Source organism: Bombina bombina, chromosome 12 (genome assembly GCF_027579735.1).
Source record: "Bombina bombina isolate aBomBom1 chromosome 12, aBomBom1.pri, whole genome shotgun sequence".
Lineage (NCBI taxonomy): Eukaryota > Metazoa > Chordata > Amphibia > Anura > Bombinatoridae > Bombina > Bombina bombina.
This window is the reverse complement of record NC_069510.1, coordinates 115,474,176-115,497,264: the sequence shown is the minus strand read 5'-3', so window position 1 is coordinate 115,497,264 and position 23,089 is coordinate 115,474,176. Positions and strand designations below refer to the sequence as shown.

At 41.5% G+C, this 23,089-nt stretch overlaps 1 long non-coding RNA gene across 1 annotated transcript; it reads right to left on the bottom strand.

The window, feature by feature from the left end:
• Positions 1-6,368: 6,368 nt before the first annotated feature.
• LOC128642736 (uncharacterized) lies at positions 6,369-21,543 on the bottom strand. The gene is made up of 3 exons (XR_008399699.1): positions 21,476-21,543; positions 8,205-8,338; positions 6,369-6,492 (listed from the first exon to the last, which is right to left on the bottom strand). It is a non-coding gene; the product is annotated as an uncharacterized LOC128642736 (long non-coding RNA).
• Between the last annotated feature and the right edge of the window lie 1,546 nt (positions 21,544-23,089).

The window sequence follows — 23,089 nt, the reverse complement described above, 5'->3', positions numbered from 1 at the left end:
CGCCTTATCCTGATGAAAAATCAGAAAAGGAGACTCACAACTAAAGAGCAGATAATTCAGAAACTCTTCTGGCAGAAGAGATGGCCAAAAGGAACAAAACTTTCCAAGAAAGTAATTTAATGTCCAATGAATGCATAGGTTCAAACGGAGGAGCTTGAAGAGCTCCCAGAACCAAATTCAAACTCCAAGGAGGAGAAATTGACTTAATGACAGGTTTTATACGAACCAAAGCTTGTACAAAACAATGAATATCAGGAAGAATAGCAATCTTTCTGTGAAAAAGAACAGAAAGAGCAGAGATTTGTCCTTTCAAGGAACTTGCGGACAAACCCTTATCTAAACCATCCTGAAGAAACGGTAAAATTCTCGGTATTCTAAAAGAATGCCAAGAAAAATGATGAGAAAGACACCAAGAAATATAAATCTTCCAGACTCTATAATATATCTCTCTAGATACAGATTTACGAGCCTGTAACATAGTATTAATCACAGAGTCAGAGAAACCTCTTTGACCAAGAATCAAGCGTTCAATCTCCATTACCTTTAAATTTAAGGATTTCAGATCCTGATGGAAAAAAGGACCTTGCGACAGAAGGTCTGGTCTTAAACGGAAGAGTCGACGGTTGGCAAGAGGCCATCCGGACAAGATCCGCATACCAAAACCTGTGAGGCCATGCCGGAGCTACCCAGCAGAACAAACGAGCATTCCTTCAGAATCTTGGAGATTACTCTTGGAAGAAGAACTAGAGGCGGAAAGATATAGGCAGGATGATACTTCCAAGGAGTGATAATGCATCCACTGCCTCCGCCTGAGGATCCCGGGATCTGACAGATACCTGGGAAGTTTCTTGTTTAGATGAGACGCCATCAGATCTATTTCTGGAAGTTCCCACATTTGTAACAATCTGAAGAAATACCTCTGGGTGAAGAGACCATTCGCCGGATGCAACATTTGGCGACTGAGATAATCCGCTTCCCAATTGTCTATACCTGGGATATGAACCGCAGAGATTAGACAGGAGCTGGATTCCGCCCAAACCAAAATTCGAGATACTTCTTTCATACAAGAGGACTGTGAGTCCCTCCTTGATGATTGATGTATGCCACAGTTTGTGACATTGTCTACCTGAAAACAAAATGAACGATTCTCTCTTCAGAAGAGGCCAAAACTGAAGAGCTCTGAAAATTGCACGGAGTTCCAAAATATTATCGGTAATCTCACCTCCTGAGATTCCCAAACTCCTTGTGCCGTCAGAGATCCCCACAACAGCTCCCCAACCCGTGAGACTTGCATCTGTTGAAATTACAGTCCAGGTCGGAAGAATAAAAGAATCCCCCTGAACTAAGACGATTTTGGTGATCTGTCCACCACGTCAGAGAGTGTCGTACAATCGGGTTTTAAAGATATTAATTGAGATATCTTTGTGTAATCCCTGCACCATGAATTCAGCATACAGAGCTGAAGAGTCGCATGTGAAAACGAGCAAAGGGGATCGCGTCCGATGCAGCAGTCATAGACCTAGAATTTCCATGCATAAGGCTACCCGAAGGGAATGATTGTGACTGAAGGTTTCGACAAGCTGAAATCAATTTTAGACGCTCTTTGTCTGTTAAAGGACAGAGTCATGGACACTGAATCTATCTGGAAACCCAGAAGGTTACCCTTGTCTGAGAATCAATGAACTTTTTGGTAAATTGATCCTCCAACCATGATCTTGAAGAAACAACACAAGTCGATTCGTATGAGATTCTGCTAAAGTAAAGACTGAGGCAAGTACCAAGATATCGTCCCAAATAAGGGAAATACCACAATACCCTGTTCTCTGATTACAGACAGAAGGGCACCGAGAACCTTTGTAAAAATTCTTGGAGCTGTAGCTAGGCCAAACGGCAGGGCCACAAACTGGTAATGCTTGTCCAGAAAAGAGAATCTCAGGAACTGATAATGATTCTGGATGAATCGGAATATGCAGATATGCATCCTGTAAATCTATTGTGGACATATAATGCCCTTGCTGAACAAAAGGCAAGAGAGTCCTTACAGTTACCATCTTGAACGTTGGTATCCTTACATAACGATTCAATATTTTTAGATCCAGAACTGGTCTGAAGGAATTTCTCCTTCTTTGGTACAATGAAGAGATTTGAATAAAACCCCATCCCCTGTTCCAGAACTGGAACTGGCATAATTACTCCAGCCAACTCTAGATCTGAAACACAATTCAGAAATGCTTGAGCTTTCACTGGATTTACTGGGACAACAGGAAAGAAAAAATCTCTTTGCAGGAGGTCTCATCTTGAAACCAATTCTGTACCCTTCTGAAACAATGTTCTGAATCCAAAGATTGTGAACAGAATTGATCCAAATTTCTTTGAAAAAAACGTAACCTGCCCCCTACCAGCTGAGCTGGAATGAGGGCCGCACCTTCATGTGGACTTAGAAGCAGGCTTTGTCTTTCTAGCAGGCTTGGATTTATTCCAGACTGGAGATGGTTTCCAAACTGAAACTGCTCCTGAGGATGAAGGATTAGGCTTTTGTTCTTTGTTGAAACGATAGGAACGAAAACGATTATTAGCCCTGTTTTTTAACCCTTAGATTTTTTATCCTGTGGTAAAAAAGTTCCTTTCCCACCAGTAACAGTTGAGATAATAGAATCCAACTGAGAACCAAATAATTTTGTTACCCTGGAAAGAAAAGGAAAGTAGAGTTGATTTAGAAGCCATATCAGCATCCAAGTTTTAAGCCATAAAGCTCTTCTAGCTAAAATCGCTAGAGACATAAACCTGACCATCAACTCTGATAATATCAAAAATGGCATCACAGATAAAATTATTAGGCATGCTGAAGAAGAATAATAATATCATGAGAATCATGATCTGTTACTTGGTTGCGCTAAAGTTTCCAACCAAAAAGTTGAAGCTGCAGCAACATCAGCCAGATGATATAGCAGGTCTAAGAAGATTACCTGAACACAGATAAGCTTTTCTTAGAAAGGATTCAATTTTCCTATCTAAAGATCCTTAAACGAAGTACCATCTGACGTAGGAATAGTAGTACGTTAGCAAGGGTAGAAATAGCCCCATCAACTTTAGGGATTTGTCCCAAAATTCTAATCTGTCAGACGCACACGGATATAATTGCTTAAAACGTTTAGAAGGAGTAAATGAATTACCCCAATTTATCCCATTCTTTGAGGAAATTACTTCAGAAATAGCATTAGGAACAGGAAAAACTTCTGGGAATAACCACAGGAGATTTAAATACCTTATCTAAACGGGGTTTAGAATTAGTATCAAGAGGACCAGAATCCTCTATTTCTAAGCAATTAGTAACTTCTTTAAGTAAAGAGACGAATAAATTCACATTTTAAATAAATATGAAGATTTATCAGCATCAATCTCTGAGACAGAATCCTCTGAACCAGAAGAGTCATCAGAATCAGAATGATGATGTTCATTTAAAAATTCATCTGGTAGGGAGAGAAGTTTTAAAAGATTTTTTACGTTTACTAGAAGGAGAAATAACAGACATAGCCTTCTTGATGGATTCAGAAACAAAATCTCTTATGTTATCAGGAACATTCTGCACCTTAGATGTTGAAGGAACTGCAACAGGCAATGGTACTTTACTAAAGGAAATATTGATCTGCATTAACAAGTTTGTCATGACAATTAATACAAACAACAGCCGGAGGAATAGCTACCAAAAGTTTACAGCAGATACACTTAGCTTTGGTAGATCCAGCACTAGACAGCGATTTTCCTGTAGTATCTTCTGACTCAGATGCAACGTGAGACATCTTGCAATATGTAAGAGAAAAATACAACATATAAAGCAAAATTGATCAAATTCCTTAATGACAGTTTCAGGAATGGGAAAAAATGCCAAAGAACAAGCTTCTAGGCAACCAGAAGCAATGAAAAATGGGACTTAAATAATGTGGAGACAAAAGCGACGCCCATATTTTTTAGCGCCAAATAAGACGCCCACATTATTTGGGCGCTCTAAATGCTTTTGGCGCCAAAATGACGCCACATCCGGAACGCCGACATTTTTGGCGCAAAATAACGTCAAAAAATGACACAACTTCCGGCGACACGTATGACGCCGGAAACGGAAAAGATTTTTTGCGCCAAAAAAGTCTGCGCCAAGAATGACGCAATAAAATGAAGCATTTTCAGCCCCCGCGAGCCTAACAGCCCACAGGGAAAAAAAAGAGTCAAATTTTTGAAGGGTAAGAAAAAATGATTAATTCAAAATGCATTATCCCAAATATGAAACTGACTGTCTGAAAAATAAGGAATGTTGAACATTCTGAGTCAAGGCAAATAAATGTTTGAATACATATATTAGAACTTTATAAATAAAGTGCCCAACCATAGCTTAGAGTGTCACAGAAAATAAGATTTACTTACCCCAGGACACTCATCTACATGTTTGTAGAAAGCCAAACCAGTACTGAAACGAGAATCAGCAGAGGTAATGGTATATAAATAAGAGTATATATCGTCGATCTGAAAAGGGAGGTAGAGATGAATCTCTACGACCGATAACAGAGAACCTATGAAATAGACCCCGTAGAAAGAGATCACTGCATTCAAATAGGCAATACTCTCCTCAACATCCCTCTGACATTCACTGCACGCTGGAGAGGAAAACCGGGCTCCAACTTGCTGCGGAGCGCATATCAACGTAGAATCTAGCACAAACTTACTTCACCCACCTCCATAGGAGGCAAAGTTTGTAAAAACTGAATTGTGGGTGTGGTGAGGGGTGTATTTATATGCATTTTGAGGTTTGGGAAACTTTGCCCCCTCCTGGTAGGAAGTGTATATCCCATACGTCACTAGCACATGGACTCTTGCTAATTACATGAAAGAAATCTAATTATGACTTTACTGTCCCTTTAACCATCCAAATTGTACACCTTTAAAACTTCAAAATCCAACTGTCACGGATACCAGACACCCAGGCTTCCCCCCCACCCCCTACTACCCTGGCTAACTCCCTTTTACACCAGATTTGGCCATTTTTGGACTTACGACGGATCTCCAGATTTGTTAATTCTGTTGTTTCTACTATATGAACTTTATCAGAGAAGAGCTGATCTCTGACCAGGAAAACCCTTCTAGGCTGGCCAGGTTCCTGAAACTGCCGGCCACACCGCAAGATACCCACCTAACCCTTCTCAGGCTGGCCGGCTCCTGGAACTCCCGGGCGGGCCGCATCACGACAGACACCCACTAACTTTACCCCTGGTCGCTCCAGCGGCCCTTTGCCCCAGAGCTGCGCTCTTTGGTATTGGTAAGCCCATAGGAAAGACAAGAGGTGGGAGAATTGCCAGAGGGGAGCTCCTCTTGGGAACCGGGGGGTTGGGGACACCCCTACCTTTAACGGGCTGTAACTATGGTCCCCAGTAACGAATCACCTCCATGTCTGGAGGGGCGGGAATGGCAGGAGATTCGGGAGGTAAGATAAGACCCTTTGTTTGTGTATAAAAGGAGTGTGTGTTTCCTAATAAAATCAGTTCTTGTTTCACGTGAATGCTAGTCTGTCTAGTTATTTGGGTGGGGATTGCTATATTCACTTTCTCCGCTACATAGCGGCTTGTTCCAGGTTCCTGGGTATCGGAAGGACCCTCGTCTGCCACAGAGTGGGACCCTGAATACTGGTGCGGTCCAGGGTATTGGGGTGGGCTACTGACTGTAACCACTTGGTGGCTACACAGCTGCAGTCGGCAGGGAGGAAGCAGATGGAGTTGACCGGCAGGACTCCCCTCAGCAGATCCCAAGCTCTCGTCACAGTGATGCTCGTATCAGCAGGTAAGTTGGTAGAAGACACATTAGGAGCATATATGTTGATTTCACAAAGAAAGCATTTATTAAAGAAAGCAACGCGTTTCTCGGGCGCTTAGCACTGTTTCTTCGGGCTCTCACAACCAGTTTACAAACATATCCGGTATTCAGGTTCATGCAACATATATATATTATACGTGCCCATTCCATAAAGTTATAGATATTAACGGGACAGGAAACCCATTTTTTCATTCTTTCATGATTCAGATAGAGAATATAATTTTTAAACAACTTTCCAATTTACTTCTATTATATAATTTGCTTTATTATTTAGCTACCCTTTGTTGAAAAGCATAGATAAATAGACTCAGCACCTGGGTGCTATTTGCTGATTGGTGGCTGTACATTTTATAAATTGTACACTGTGTCTATATCACATAAGAAAATTTTTGGCTTTCAAATCCCTTTACTGTATTTATTTTTATGTCCCTTTAACTGCAGATTGTGGCGTGACACCCAGAGCCAATACACCACAGAAGGTACTTACAGTATATGCCGTCAGGCAGAACTTACCTGTGCAGACACCAGATGAATGATGTTGTTAGTGAGCTCCAGTAGCTTGTCAGTTAAAAGCTTTATATCAGGTCTGTTCACACCCAATTTACCGGTCGGCATCTTCTTCACAATCATATATTCCTATATAGTGAGAGAAAATATCACACATCACTGTAGGGAGTAAAGGAGAAAGAGAGAGAAAGAGAGAGAAAGAGAGAGAAAGAGAGAGAAAGAGAGAGAAAGAGAGGAGAAAGAGAGAGAAGAGAAGAGAGAGAAAGAGGAGAGAAAGAGGAGAGAAAGAGAGAGAAAGAGAGAGAAAGAGAGACCCAAAATATTCAATGTAGACCCAGGCCTACAGACTCCAGCTGCTATTGTTTCTGTAATCTGTCTTTTCATAGGCAGGGAAAGGGGGAGTGTTTCTGCTTTCCCAGACCCTTTCAGTGGGTGACCCAGCCTAACCTCATCAGCAGTACTAAATTGGGAGCTTCTAAGTAATTTTTTATCAGACTTTATACTGGATTTTTAGATCTCTGGGCATATTCTTCTTTATAGTAGTGTCTATTACATGCAGTTATCTAAAAATTGGTGTATACTGTCCCTTTTAATATACACGGCCACTGTAAAAACTTTAATAATAGTTTAACACCTTGTTTGATGCACCTCTTTTTGAAAGGCCAAGCTCCTCCCCCTCCTTTGCCATATTTGAAGGAAACAATCCAGGTTTTGTCACTGGAGGAGACAAGACTTGCACATTTTAGTGGCAAAATGACAGTGGCATTGTTTTTTAGTATCTTATCTAATCCCCCCAGCTGATAAAAGGACACTAAAGTCAAAAATTAAAGGTTCATAATAAAAGTATTGCATACGTAAATATTCAATTGCTCACATAGTTTATGTAAATAGTTTTTAAACGGCAATTAAAAGGGACAGTAAAGCCATAATTAGACATAGCATACAATTATAAACAACTTTCCAATTTACTTCTATTATTTAATTTGCTTCCTTCTCTTGTTAGCCTTTACTTTTTTTTTTATAATTTTATCTAGGAAAGCTCAGGAGCAGCAAAGAACCTAGGTTCTAGCTGCTGATTGGTGGCTGCATATACTGTAATATACCGCGATCCTCTGCCCGCAGCTCCTCTGTACTTACCTCAGCAATGACGACACCGGCTTCCTCCAATCATGGCATGGACGCTCTGGGATGCACGCTATGATTGGAGGAAGCCGGTTTCGTCATTGCTGAGGTAAGTACAGAGAAGCTGCAGTCTGTGTTTGCTAAAGAAAATGGTATTTCAAAAAAGTTGCTGCGATGTAAAGTTTCATGAATGAAAATGTTCCTGTTTTTAATAGTATTTTTAAAAACCGGGCACTCGTTCATTCAACTTTACATTCACTTTAATAGATGCCTGTTGTGAAAATATGCAACCTTCCATTTTACTTCCATTCTCAAATTGTGAAATCTTTATTTGTTCACTTTCTGAGGTAACAGCTCCGACTGAGCATGTGTAAGAGTTCAGTGTATACATACATAAGTCTGTGATTGGCTGATGGGCTGTCACGTGATACAGGGTGGCAAGCAAATTGAATTACATTTTTTAAATTGGGCCAGAAAACAAAACAAAATCTACTGCTCATTTGAAATTCAAAGTGCAATTGCATTGTCTTTTTACTATGCAAGTCTACTGCATTTAGTAGTCCTTTTAAATTATGGGAAAGGGGGGGGGATTAATAATAAAAGTACAGTACTAAGGCAAATCTGCTTTATATATTGGCATAATTGTATTATAAATTCTAAAATGCTCAGCTGAGGGTAATGAAACTCTCTCTTCATGTGGATGCCAGCGCCACGCTTACCTCTCCCGTCACCAAGAAAAGGATGTGCAGGGTATAATTTACAATCTTGTCAACTACCGGATCCTCATTGTGTCAGAGAGCACCTGTGATTAATAACAAGCAGTGTAGTTTCCCCTTCTCAGATGCAAGTCACCCTGTAGCAAAGGAAAACATAAAAACCTGAGATGTTTATCTTAGCTGCGTTACTAACTTTGGTGACATTAAATAAATATACATAAATACCCAAATGTTTAAGCACTTGAAAGTGATGCAGCATAGCTGTAAACAGCTGACTAGAAAATATCACCTGAAATAGCTCTATAAAAAAAAGGAAGATATTTTACCTCAAACCCCATTGTAAAGTGACTTTAAACAGCTAATCAGGATGCTTGTCCCAGGACTTGCAAGAAGTGTGAATCTGGCATGTGCAGGCACAGTCATGTTAGTTTTCTATTCAGTTTAAGGAAGTTTACTATGAAATGTCAGCAAAAGCAAATCAAAGCATGACCTCAGCACTGCTGATTATCTATTTTTTTACTTGCAGCTGGACAGTAGCTGAAGTAAAACTGTTACCAGAGCACTTACTCTTGTGTGTGTGTGTGTGTGTATATGTATATATATATATATATATATATATATATTTCTTTCATGTAATTGGCAAGAGTCCATGAGCTAGTGACATATGGGATATACAATCCTACCAGGAGGGGCAAAGTTTCCCAAACCTCAAAATGCCTATAAATACACCCCCTCACCACACCCACAATTCAGTTTTACAAACTTTGCCTCCTATGGAGGTGGGTGAAGTAAGTTGTGCTAAGATTTCTACGTTGATATGCGCTTCTCAGCATTGTTGAAGCCCGATTCCTCTCACAGTACAGCGAATGTCAGAGGGACGTGAAGGGAGTATCACTTATTTGAATACGATGATTTCCCTAACGGGGGTCTATTTCATAGGTTCTCTGTTATCGGTCATAGAGATTCATCTCCTACCTCCCTTTTCAGATAGACGATATACTCTCAATTTACCATTACCTCTACTGATAACTGTTTCAGTACTGGTTTGGCTATCTGCTATATGTGGATGGGTGTCTTCTGGTAAGTATGTTTTTTTATTACTTAAGACACCTCAGCTATGGTTTGGCACTTTATGCATTTATATAAAGTTCTAAATATATGTATTGTACTTATATTTGCCATGAGTTAGGTTCATGTATTTCCTTCTGCAGACTGTCAGTTTCATATTTGGGGAATATAAACATTTTTCTAAGAAATTCTTTTCTTACCTGGGGTTTAGTCTTTTTTTCAATTGACTACTTCTTGCAAATTGCGGGCGGTATTAGGCCCGCGGGTGCGTCAAATGCTAAACTTTGTGTCATTCTTGGAGCGAGAATTTTTTGGCGCGAAAAATACGTCTGACGCAAATTCGTCATTTCCGGCGTAATAGTTGACGCCGAAGCCTTTCACACGGTTGCGTCATTAGTGACGCGAGTGTGTCATTTCCGGTTATTAATGAAAAAGTTTGGCGCCAAGTATTACGCACAACGTAACTGAAAACTTTTTTGGCGCCAAACTTTTTCATTATTTCAATACCCCATTGATGTTTGCCTCTTGCCTTTTTCTCTATCAGAGGGCTATGCTATTTGCATTTTTTCCCATTCCTGAAACTGTGATATAAGGAAATTGATAATTTTGCTTTATATGTTGTTTTTTCTTTTACATTTTGCAAGATGTCTCAATCTGATCCTGCCGGAACATTGCTGCCTGACATCGGTTCTACCAAAGCTAAGTGCATTTGTTGTAAGATTGTGGAAATTATATCTCCGAATGTCATTTGTAATAGTTGTCATGATAAACTTTTACATGCAGATAGTGTGTCCATCAGTAATAGTACATTGCCAGTTGCAGTTCCTTCAACTTCTAATGTACATGATATACCTATGAATTTTACAGAATTTGTTTCTGATTCTATCCAGAAGGCTTTGTCTGCATTTCCACCTTCTAATAAACTTAAAAGGTCTTTTAAAACTTCTCATTTAGTTGATGAAATTTAAAATGACCAACAACATAATAATTTATCCTCTTCTGATGAGGATCTATCTGATACAGAAGATCCTTCCTCAGACATTGACACTGACAAATCTACTTATTTATTTAAAATAGAGTATATACGTTCTTTATTAAAAGAAGTGTTAATTACTTGGATATTGAGGTAACCAGTCCTCTTGACGTTCAGTCTAATAAACGTTTTAAATGCTGTTTTTAAACCTCCTGTGGTTTCTCCAGGGTTATTTTCTATTCCTGAGGCTATTTCTGATATGATTTCTAAGGAATGGAATAAGCCAGGTACTTCTTTTATTCCTTCTTCAAGGTTTAAAAAATTGTATCCTTTACCAGCAAATTCTATAGAGTTTTGGGAAAAAATCACCAAAGTTGATGGGGCCATTTCTACTCTTGCTAAACGTACCACTATTCCTATGGAAGATAGTACTTCCTTTAAGGATCCTTTAGATAGGAAGCTTGAATCTTATCTAAGGAAGGCCTATTTATATTCAGGTCATCTTCTCAGATCTGCAATTTCTTTGGCTGATGTTGCGGCTGCATCAACTTTCTGGTTGGATAATTTAGCGCAACAAGAATTGGATTCTGACATATCTAGCATTATTCGCTTACTGCAATATGCTAATCATTTTATTTGTAATGCCATTTTTGATATTATCAAAATTGATGTTAGATCCATGTCTTTAGCTATATTAGCTAGAAGAGCTTTGTGGCTTAAATCTTGGAATGCTGATATGACATCTAAATCTAGATTACTATCTCTTTCTTTCCAAGGTAATAATTTATTTGGTTCTCAGTTGGATTCTATTATTTCAACTGTCACTGGGGGAAAGGGAGTTTTTCTGCCTCAGGATAAAAAACCTAAGGGTAAATCTAAGGCTTCTAGCCGTTTCGTTACTTTCGTCAAAATAAGGAACAAAAACTTAATCCTTCCCCCAAGGAATCTGTTTCCGATTGGAAGCCTTCCTCAAATTGGAATAAATCCAAGCCATTTAAGAAACCAAAGTCAGCCCCTAAGTCCGCATGAAGGTGCGGCCCTCATTCCAGCTCAGCTGGTAGGGGGCAGATTAAGTTTTTTCAAGGATATTTGGATAAATTCTGTCCAAAATCAATGGATTCAGAGCATTGTCTCTCAAGGGTATCGAATAGGATTAGAGTAAGACCTACTGTGAGAAAAAAATTTCTCTCACGTATCTCAGCAAATCCAGTAAAAGCTCAGGCTTTCCTGAAGTGTGTTTCAGACCTGGAGTCTTCAGGGTTAATCATGCCAGTTCCTTTTCAGGAACAAGGTTTGGGGTTTTATTCAAATCTATTCATTGTCCCAAAGAAGGAAAATTTATTCAGACCAGTCCTGGATCTGAAAATTTTGAATCGTTATGTAAGAGTACCAACTTTCAAGATGGTGACTATAAGGATTATTCTGCCTTTTGTTCAGCAAGGACATTATATGTCCACAATAGACTTGCAGGATGCATACCTTCATATTCCGATTCATCCAGAACATTATCAGTTTCTGAGATTCTCTTTTCTAGACAAGCATTACCAATTTGTTGCTCTTCCATTTGGCCTAGCAACAGCTCCAAGAATCTTTTCAAAGATTATAGGTGCTCTACTCTCTGTAATCAGAGAACAGGGTATTGCGGTGTTTCCTTATTTGGACGATATCTTGGTACTAGCTCAGTCTTTACGTTCTGCAGAATCTCACACAAATCAACTAGTGTTGTTTCTTCGGAAACATGGTTGGAGGATCAATTTACCAAAAAGTTTCTTGATTCCTCATACAAGGGTCACCTTTTTTAGGCTTCCAGACAGAGACAGAGTCATGGACACTGAATCTAACAGACAAGAGACGTTTTAAAATTGGTTGCAGCCTACCAGCACCTTCAGTCTCAGTCATTCCCTTCAGTGGCTATGTGCATGGAAGTTTTAGGTCTCATGACTGCAGCATCGGAAGCGATCCCCTTTGCTCGTTTTCACATGAGACCTCTACAGCTTTGTATGCTGAACCAATGGTGCAGGGATTATACAAAGATATCACAATTAATATCCTTAAATCCCAATGTACGACACTCTCTGACGTGGTGGATAGATCACCATCGTTTAGTTCAAGGGGCTTCTTTTGTTCGGCCAACCTGGACTGTGATCACAACAGATGCGAGTCTTTCAGGTTGGGGTCTCTGACAGCACAAGGGGTTTGGAAATCTCAAGAGGCGAGATTACCAATAAATATTTTAGAACTCTGTGCAATTCTCAGAGCTCTTCAGTTTTGGCCTCTGTTAAAGAGAGAACCGTTCATTTGTTTTCAGACAGACAATATCACAACAGTGGCATATGTCAATCATCAGGGTGGGACTCACAGTCCCCAAGCTACAAAAGAAGTATCTCGGATACTTGCCTGGGCGGAATCCAGCTCCTGTCTAATCTCTGCGGTGCATATCCCAGGTGTAGACAATTGGGAGGCGGATTATCTCAGCCGTCAGACTTTACATCCAGGGGAGTGGTCTCTCCATCCAGATGTGTTTTCTCAGATTTCATCAGGATAAGGCAGTTTTGCAGACTTCTTTTCATTTTTACCTAAGGTTGTGAATTCTAACAACATTAATAGAGAAATTGTTGTCCCTTCCTTGTGTCCTAATCCTAAGAATTCTTTGGAAAGATCCTTACATTCTTTGGATGTGGTAAATATTATGTGGAAGCTACTAAAGATTTCAGGAAGACTTCCAGTCTATTTGTTTTATTTTCTGGTCCTAGGAAAGGTCAGAAGGCTTCTGCTATTTCCTTGGCTTCTTGGTTGAAACTTTTGATTCATCAAGCTTATTTGGAGTCGGGTCAGAGAATTACAGCTCATTCTACTAGATCAGTCTCCACTTTGTGGGCCTTTAAGAATGAAGCTTCAGTTGATCAGATTCGCAAAGCGGCAACTTGGTCCTCTTTGCATACATTTACTAAATTCTACCGTTTTGATGTATTTGCTTCTTCAGAAGCAGTTTTTGGTAGAAAAGTTCTTCAGGCAGCTGTTTCAGTTTGATTCTTCTGCTTTTGATTTAAGTTTTTTTTCTTTCATTTATGAGAATAAACTTATTTTTTTGGGTTGTGGATTAATTTTTTCAGCGGAAAATGGCTGTTTTTATTTTTATCCCTCCCTCTCTATTGACTCTTGCGTGGAGTTCCACATCTTGGGTACTGCTATCCCATACGTCACTAGCTCATGGACTCTTGCCAATTACATGAAAGAAAACATAATTTATGTAAGAACTTACCTGATAAATTAATTTCTTTCATATTGGCAAGAGTCCATGAGGCCCACCCTTTTTATGGTGGTTATGATTTTTTGTATAAAGCACAATTATTTCCAAATTTCTTTTGTTGATGCTTTCTACTCCTTTCTTTATCACCCCACTGCTTGGCTATTCGTTAAACTGAATTTTGGGTGTGGTGAGGGGTGTATTTATAGGCATTTTGAGGTTTGGGAAACTTTGCCCCTCCTGGTAGGATTGTAAATCCCATACGTCACTAGCTCATGGACTCTTGCCAATATGAAAGAAATGAATTTATCAGGTAAGTTCTTACATAAATTATGTTATATATATATATATCCATTAGGTGTACAGGGGACCCAGATCAGTATACACACAGGTCCGGGAGAAGCAATCATTAGGTGTACAGAGGGAACACATCAGTATACACACAGGTCTTGGGAAAGCAATCATTAAAGTGAATGTAAATTTTGATGCTAAAGTGCCAGGTTTTTAAAAATTCGATTAAAAACAGGGGCACTTTAATTCATCAAAATTTACATTTCATTTGTGTTGTGAAGAAATACTTACCTTTTAAACTTGACAGCAGCTCCAGCTTCCTCCGGTCGTCACAAGTAATTTCTTATGTCAGAGATGATGGATAGGTCATCCTCCAATCACGGCTCCCCACCCCCCCCCCCCTCCCGGGGGAATCAGTGTCTGATTCAATGCCGTGATTGGAGGAAACCGGATTCATCATTTTAGACCCAGGAAGAGGCTTTGCGACGGGTGGAGGAAGCTGGAGCTGCTGTCAAGATTAAAAGGTAAGTTTTTTCACAGCACGAGTGAAATGTAAATTTTGATTAATTAAAGTGCCCCTGTTTTTAATCAAATTTTTAAAAAACGGCCACTTTAGCATCAAAATTTACATTCACTTTAAGTGTACAGAGGGCACACATCCGTATACACATGGGTCCTGGGGAAGCAATCATTAGGTGTACAGGGGACACACATCAGTATACACACGGGTCCTGGGGAAGCAATCATTAGGTGTACAGAGGGCACACATCAGTATACACACGGATCCTGGGGAAGCAATCATTAGGTGTACAGAGGGCACACATCAGTATACACACGGATCCTGGGAAGCAATCATTAGGTGTTCAGGGACACACATCAGTATACACACGGATCCTGGGGAAGCAATCATTAGGTGTACAGAGGGCACACATCAGTATACACACAGGTCCTGGGGAAGCAATCATTAGGTGTACAGAGGGCGCACACAGTATACACACAGGTCCTGGGGAAGCAATCAGATGTACAGAGGATACACATCAGTATACACACGGGTCCTGGGGAAGCAATCATTATGTGTACAGGGGGCACACATCAGTATACACACAGGTCTTGGGGAAGCAATCATTAGGTGTACAAGGGGCACACATCAATATACACACAGGTCCTGGGGAAGCAATCATTAGGTGTACAAGGGGCACACATTAGTATTCATGCAGGTCCTGGGGAAGCAATCATTAGGTGTACAGAGGGCACACAGGTAAACACACAGGTGCCGGGGAAGCAATCATTAGGTGTACAAGGGGCACACATCAGTATACACACAGGTCCTGGGGAAGCAATCATTAGGTGTACAGGGGCACACATCAGTATACACACAGTCCTGGGGAAGCAATCATTAGGTGTACAAGGGGCACACATTAGTATTCATACAGGTCCTGGGGAAGCAATCATTAGGTGTACAGAGGGCACACATCAGTATACACACAGTCCTGGGGAAGCAATCATTAGGTGTACAAGGAGCACACATTAGTATTCATACAGGTCCTGGGGAAGCAAGCATTAGGTGTACAAGGGGCACACATTAGTATTCATACAGGTCCTGGGGAAGCAATCATTAGGTGTACAGAGGGCACACATCAGTATACACACAGTCATGGGGAAGCAATCATTAGGTGTACAGAGGGCACACAGGTATACACAGGTCCCAAGGAAGCAATTATTAGGTGTACAGAGGGCACACATATTGGGTATTGCTATCCCATACGTCACTAGCTCATGGACATCATTAGGTGTACAGGGGACACACATCAGTATACACACTGGTCCTGGGGAAGCAATCATTAGGTGTACAGAGGGCACACATCAGTATACACACGGGTCCTGGGGAAGCAATCATTAGGTGTACAAGGGGCACACATTAGTATTCATACAGGTCCTGGGGAAGCAATCATTAGGTGTTCAGGACACACATCAGTATACACACGGATCCTGGGGAAGCAATCATTAGGTGTACAGAGGGCACACATCAGTATACACACGGGTCCTGGGGAAGCAATCATTAGGTGTACAGAGGGCACACATCAGTATACACACGGATCCTGGGGAAGCAATCATTAGGTGTACAGAGGGCACACATCAGTATACACACGAGTCATGGGGAAGCAATCATTAGGTGTACAGAGGGCACACATCAGTATACACACAGGTCCTAGGGAAGCAATTAGATGTACAGGGGATACACATCATTATACACACAGGTCTTGGGGAAGCAATCATTAGGTGTACAGAGGGCACACATCAGTATACACACGAGTCATGGGGAAGCAATCATTAGGTGTACAGAGGGAACACATCAGTATACACACAGGTCCTTGGGAAGCAATCATTAGGTGTACAAGGGGCACACATCAGTATACACACAGGTCCTGGGGAAGCAATCATTAGGTGTACAGAGGACACACATCAGTATACACACAGGTCCTGGGGAAGCAATCATTAGGTGTACAGAGGACACACATCAGTATACACACAGGTCCTGGGGAAGCAATCATTAGGTATTCAGGACACACATCAGTATACACACGGATCCTGGGGAAGCAATCATTAGGTGTACAGAGGGCACACATCAGTATACACACAGGTCCTGGGGAAGCAATCATTAGGTGTACAGAGGGCGCACACAGTATACACACAGGTCCTGGGGAAGCAATCAGATGTACAGAGGATACACATCAGTATACACACGGGTCCTGGGGAAGCAATCATTATGTGTACAGGGGGCACACATCAGTATACACACAGGTCTTGGGGAAGCAATCATTAGGTGTACAAGGGGCGCACATCAGTATACACACAGGTCCTGGGAAAGCAATCATTAGTTGTACAAGGGCCGGGGCACACATTAGTATTCATACAGGTCCTGGGGAAGCAATCATTAGGTGTACAGAGGGCACACAGGTATACACACAGGTCCCGGGGAAGCAATCATTAGGTGTACAAGGGGCACACATCAGTATACACACAGGTCCTGGGGAAGCAATCATTAGGTGTACAGGGGCACACATCAGTATACACACAGTCCTGGGGAAGCAATCATTAGGTATACAAGGAGTACACATTAGTATTCATACAGGTCCTGGGGAAGCAATCATTAGGTGTACAGAGGGCACACATCAGTATACACACAGGTCCTGGGGAAGCAATCATTAGGTGTACAAGGGGCACACATTAGTATTCATACAGGTCCTGGGGAAGCAATCATTAGGTGTACAAGGGGCACACATTAGTATTCATACAGGTCCTGGGGAAGCAATCATTAGGTGTACAGAGGGCACACATCAGTATACACACGGGTCCTGGGGAAGCAATCATTAGGTGTACAGAGGGCACACATCAGTATACACACAGTCCTGGGGAAGCAATCATTAGGTGTACAGAGGGCACACATATTGGGTATTGCTGTCCCATACGTCACTAGCTCATGGACATCATTAGGTGTACAGGGGACACACATCAGTATACACACGGGTCCTGGGGAAGCAATCATTAGGTGTACAGAGGGCACACATCAGTATACACACGGGTCCTGGGGAAGCAATCATTAGGTGTACAGAGGGCACACATCAGTATACACACGGATCCTGGGGAAGCAATCATTAGGTGTACAGAGGGCACACATCAGTATACACACGGATCCTGGGGAAGCAATCATTAGGTGTACAGAGGGCACACATCAGTATACACACGGGTCCTGGGGAAGCAATCATTAGTTGTACAGAGGGCACACATCAGTATACACACGGGTCCTGGGGAAGCATTCATTAGGTGTTCAGGACACACATCAGTATACACACGGATCCTGGGGAAGCAATCATTAGGTGTACAGAGGGCACACATCAGTATACACACGGGTCCTGGGGAAGCAATCATTAGTTGTACAGAGGGCACACATCAGTATACACACGGGTCCTGGGGAAGCATTCATTAGGTGTTCAGGACACACATCAGTATACACACGGATCCTGGGGAAGCAATCATTAGGTGTACAGAGGGCACACATCAGTATACACACAGGTCCTGGGGAAGCAATCAGATGTACAGGGGATAAACATCAGTATACACACGGGTCTTGGGGAAGCAATCATTAGGTGTACAGAGGGAACACATCAGTATACACACAGTCCTGGGGAAGCAATCATTAGGTGTACAGAGGGCACACATATTGGGTATTGCTGTCCCATACGTCACTAGCTCATGGACATCATTAGGTGTACAGGGGACACACATCAGTATACACACGGGTCCTGGGGAAGCAATCATTAGGTGTACAGAGGGCACACATCAGTATACACACGGATCCTGGGGAAGCAATCATTAGGTGTACAGAGGGCACACATCAGTATACACACGGGTCCTGGGGAAGCAATCATTAGGTGTACAGAGGGCACACATCAGTATACACACGGATCCTGGGGAAGCAATCATTAGGTGTACAGAGGGCACACATCAGTATACACACGGATCCTGGGGAAGCAATCATTAGGTGTACAGAGGGCACACATCAGTATACACACGGATCCTGGGGAAGCAATCATTAGGTGTACAGAGGGCACACATCAGTATACACACGGATCCTGGGGAAGCAATCATTAGGTGTACAGAGGGCACACATCAGTATACACACGGGTCCTGGGAAAGCAATCATTAGGTGTACAGAGGGCACACATCAGTATACACACGGGTCCTGGGGAAGCAATCATTAGGTGTTCAGGACACACATCAGTATACACACGGATCCTGGGGAAGCAATCATTAGTTGTACAGAGGGCACACATCAGTATACACACGGGTCCTGGGGAAGCATTCATTAGGTGTTCAGGACACACATCAGTATACACACGGATCCTGGGGAAGCAATCATTAGGTGTACAGAGGGCACACATCAGTATACACACGAGTCATGGGGAAGCAATCATTAGGTGTACAGAGGGCACACATCAGTATACACACAGGTCCTGGGGAAGCAATCAGATGTACAGGGGATAAACATCAGTATACACACGGGTCTTGGGGAAGCAATCATTAGGTATACAGAGGGAACACATCAGTATACACACAGGTCCTTGGGAAGCAATCATTAGGTGTACAAGGGGCACACATCAGTATACACACAGTCCTGGGGAAGCAATCATTAGGTGTACAAGGGGCACACATTAGTATTCATACAGGTCCTGGGGAAGCAACCATTAGGTGTACAGAGGGCACACAGGTATACACACAGGTCCCAGGGAAGCAATAATTAGGTGTACAAGGGGCACACATCAGTATACACACAGTCTTGGGGAAGCAATCATTAGGTGTACAAGGGGCACACATTAGTATTCATACAGGTCCTGGGGAAGCAATCATTAGGTGTACAAGGGGCAGACATTAGTATTCATACAGGTCCTGGGGAAGCAATCATTAGGTGTACAGAGGGCACACATTAGTATTCATACAGGTCCTGGGGAAGCAATCATTAGGTGTACAGAGGGCACACATCAGTATACACACGTGTCCTGGGGAAGCAATCATTAGGTGTACAGAGGGCACACATTAGTATTCATACAGGTCCTGGGGAAGCAATCATTAGGTGTACAGAGGGCACACATCAGTATACACATGGGTCCTGGGGAAGCAATCATTAGGTGTACAGAGGGCACACATCAGTATACACACGGGTCCTGGGGAAGCAATCATTAGGTGTACAGAGGGCACACATCAGTATACACACAGGTCCTGGGGAAGCAATCATTAGGTGTACAGAGGGCACACATTAGTATTCATACAGGTCCTGGGGAAGCAATCATTAGGTGTACAGAGGGCACACATCAGTATACACATGGGTCCTGGGGAAGCAATCATTAGGTGTACAGAGGGCACACATCAGTATACACACAGGTCCTGGGGAAGCAATCATTAGGTGTACAGAGGGCACACATCAGTATACACACAGGTCCTGGGGAAGCAATCATTAGGTGTACAGAGGGCACACATCAGTATACACACAGGTCCTGGGGAAGCAATCATTAGGTGTACAGAGGGCACACATCAGTATACACACGGGTCCTGTGGAAGCAATCATTAGGTGTACAGAGGGCACACATCAGTATACACACGGGTCCTGGGGAAGCAATCGTTAGGGTGTGCAAGGGGCACACATCAGTATACAAACAGATCCTAGGAAAGCAATCGTTAGGTGTGCAAGGGGCACACATCAGTATACAAACAGATCCTGGGAAAGCAATCGTTAGGTGTGCAAGGGGCACACATCAGTATACAAACAGATCCTAGAAAAGCAATTGTTAGGTGTACAAGGGGCACACATCAGTATACAAACAGATCCTAGGAAAGCAATCGTTAGGTGTACAAGGGGCACACATCAGTATACAAACAGATCCTGGGAAAGCAATCGTTAGGTGTACAAGGGGCACACATCAGTATACAAACAGATCCTGGGAAAGCAATCGTTAGGTGTGCAAGGGGCACACATCAGTATACAAACAGATCCTGGGAAAGCAATCGTTAGGTGTACAAGGGGCACACATCAGTATACAAACAGATCCTAGGAAAGCAATCGTTAGGTGTACAAGGGGCACACATCAGTATACAAACAGATCCTAGGAAAGCAATCGTTAGGTGTACAAGGGGCACACATCAGTATACAAACAGATCCTAGGAAAGCAATCGTTAGGTGTACAAGGGGCACACATCAGTATACAAACAGATCCTAGGAAAGCAATCGTTAGGTGTACAAGGGGCACACATCAGTATACAAACAGATCCTAGGAAAGCAATCGTTAGGTGTACAAGGGGCACACATCAGTATACAAACAGATCCTAGGAAAGCAATCGTTAGGTGTACAAGGGGCACACATCAGTATACAAACAGATCCTAGGAAAGCTATCGTTAGGTGTACAAGGGGCACACAGGTATATACAAGGACACCATGGTACACACTAGACATATACACAAGTAAGGAGGCACAGAGCCATATACACACATACAAGCTGCACACATCAGGTATATACTAAAGGGATAAGAAAGTCAAAAATTAAATGTGCATGATTCAGACAGAGCAGGTCATTATAAGACACTTTTAAATTCACTTCTATTTTCAAATGTGCTTTGTTCTCTTGGTATCCCTTGTTTAAAAAAGAATATGCACATATCCCACACTAGTGGGAGCTGCTGCTGATTGGTGCCTGCACACATTTCTCTTTTGTTATTGGCTGACTAGATGCGTTCAGCTGCCAGTAGTGCAATGCTGTTCCTTCAGCAAAGGATAACAAGAGAATGAAATAAATTTGATAATGAAATTAAATTGTTTAGTTGTTTAAAATAATATGTTCTGCCCAAATTATGAAAGAACATTTTGTGGTTTCCTTAGTTATATACACAGGCAAGTGTGTACATATCAGGCACTAGGGTACACGTCTAATCAAGTGCATAGATCAGCTAACAACATACAGATGCATACCTAGGTACGTACAAAATGAAAGGGTTAAAAACAAATCCTACGGGGAAACAAGTTTTTTTATGGCTGCTACTGTTTAATTTCAAAATGCACCGCTGGGATCATCCCGACTTACTAATTCAATATGTTTTATACTGCTAAGCACACAAAGATTCAAAACATGCACGCGCATATTTACCTAAATATCCCGCGCTCCGGTCACATCACAGCACCGGTGCACTACAATAGTATGGTAGCGCATACAACTAACGAGACCATTGATTGGCTCAGTAACGTCACGCCCTTCAGCCAATACTCGAGAATCATGAGATTTAGACTACAATTCCCATCATGCCACATCACAAGTCCGCCCGTTAAACCAGACTGGGCCTGACTAGTGCTGTATATTTTATTTATACAGAGGGTAGCAACCAGCAGCATTTTATGTCACTCATCTCTGACTTGTTTTTATACACAGGTGACACCATGTATGTCACACTAAGCCTTTGTGGAGAGGTTGGTAGTTATTCTTTTATTCATGATCAGCTACTTTTTATTATTACACAGTTTTAACCTGCTTTCTTATTTTTTATATATATATTAGCATGATATGTGTGTATGCAGCTGAAAAACTAATAACATTTACTAGAAGCATAGAAGAAAATTGCAAATGTGCTTTTATTTATAATTAAAATGCACATTTGAATTTTGACACTTCTGTCCCTTTAAAATGAAAATATTTTATCAAAACAAAGCATTTAAAGGCACAGTAAACCTAAAAAATAATGTTATATAATTCTGCACATAGTGCAGAATTATATAACATTATATTAGCCTTATCTTTATAAAACCTAATATTCCCTTTGATTTTTTTTTAAAAATGACAGTTTTTCAGACCCGTTCTCTGTGCTCTTCTGAGCGGGCCTGAAACAGACCCGCTCAGAAGAGCACAGAGAGCGGGTCTGAAAAACTGTCATTTTTTAAAAAAATCAAAGGGAATATTAGGTTTTATAAAGATAAGGCTTTATCTATATTTTTGAGGTTTACTGTCCCTTTAAAGTACCCTGTACGCACCCTAAAATATTTAGTTTCTTTGTATGTTAAAAGATTATTAAACAGTATGAGAGTAATATAAATTGTTTAATTATCTAAAGTTTAAAACTTTCCAATATACAGTGATGTTTTTGTCCCTTTTCCTGTAATTTAACTCAGAAAATTGTTGATTTTATAAATTCCAATGAGCTGACGTAAAGTAATGGGTGTGGCCATGTTTGAACTTAAGTTTTCTTTTTTTCTTTCTCCTTCTGATGACAATAATGGACAGGTATAAAACAGGCAATAAAACATACTGTGCAAACAAGGTTGTGTGAAACATATTATTGTTAAAGAAATTATTTAACCAGGTATCCAAACGTACGTCCTCACAAAAAATACCCTTAACGACCTAGGACGTATGGCGTACGTCGTCGGTCTTGGAAAGCAGTGCAATAATATTTCTTACCCCTCTGATGCATCCTGCAATAATATTTCTTACCCCTCCGATACCCCTCTACTCTGTGGACCTCTCTGCACTGACATTGATGGCCGGTGGGCAGGCTCGTGCACGGGGAGGGAGCGGGTGGGAACCGCTACACTACAGAAACATTTTTGGCAAAAGTGGGAGAGATGGGAGAGGGAAGTGCAATAAAATGGATCTGGGAAGGGGTGGGGGGGTTAGTCTTTGGGGGGGAAGCTACACTAAAGAATTTTTTTTTTTTTTTTTTAAAAACTCATTTTTTTGTATACTGGGTACTGGCAGACAGCTACTAGTACT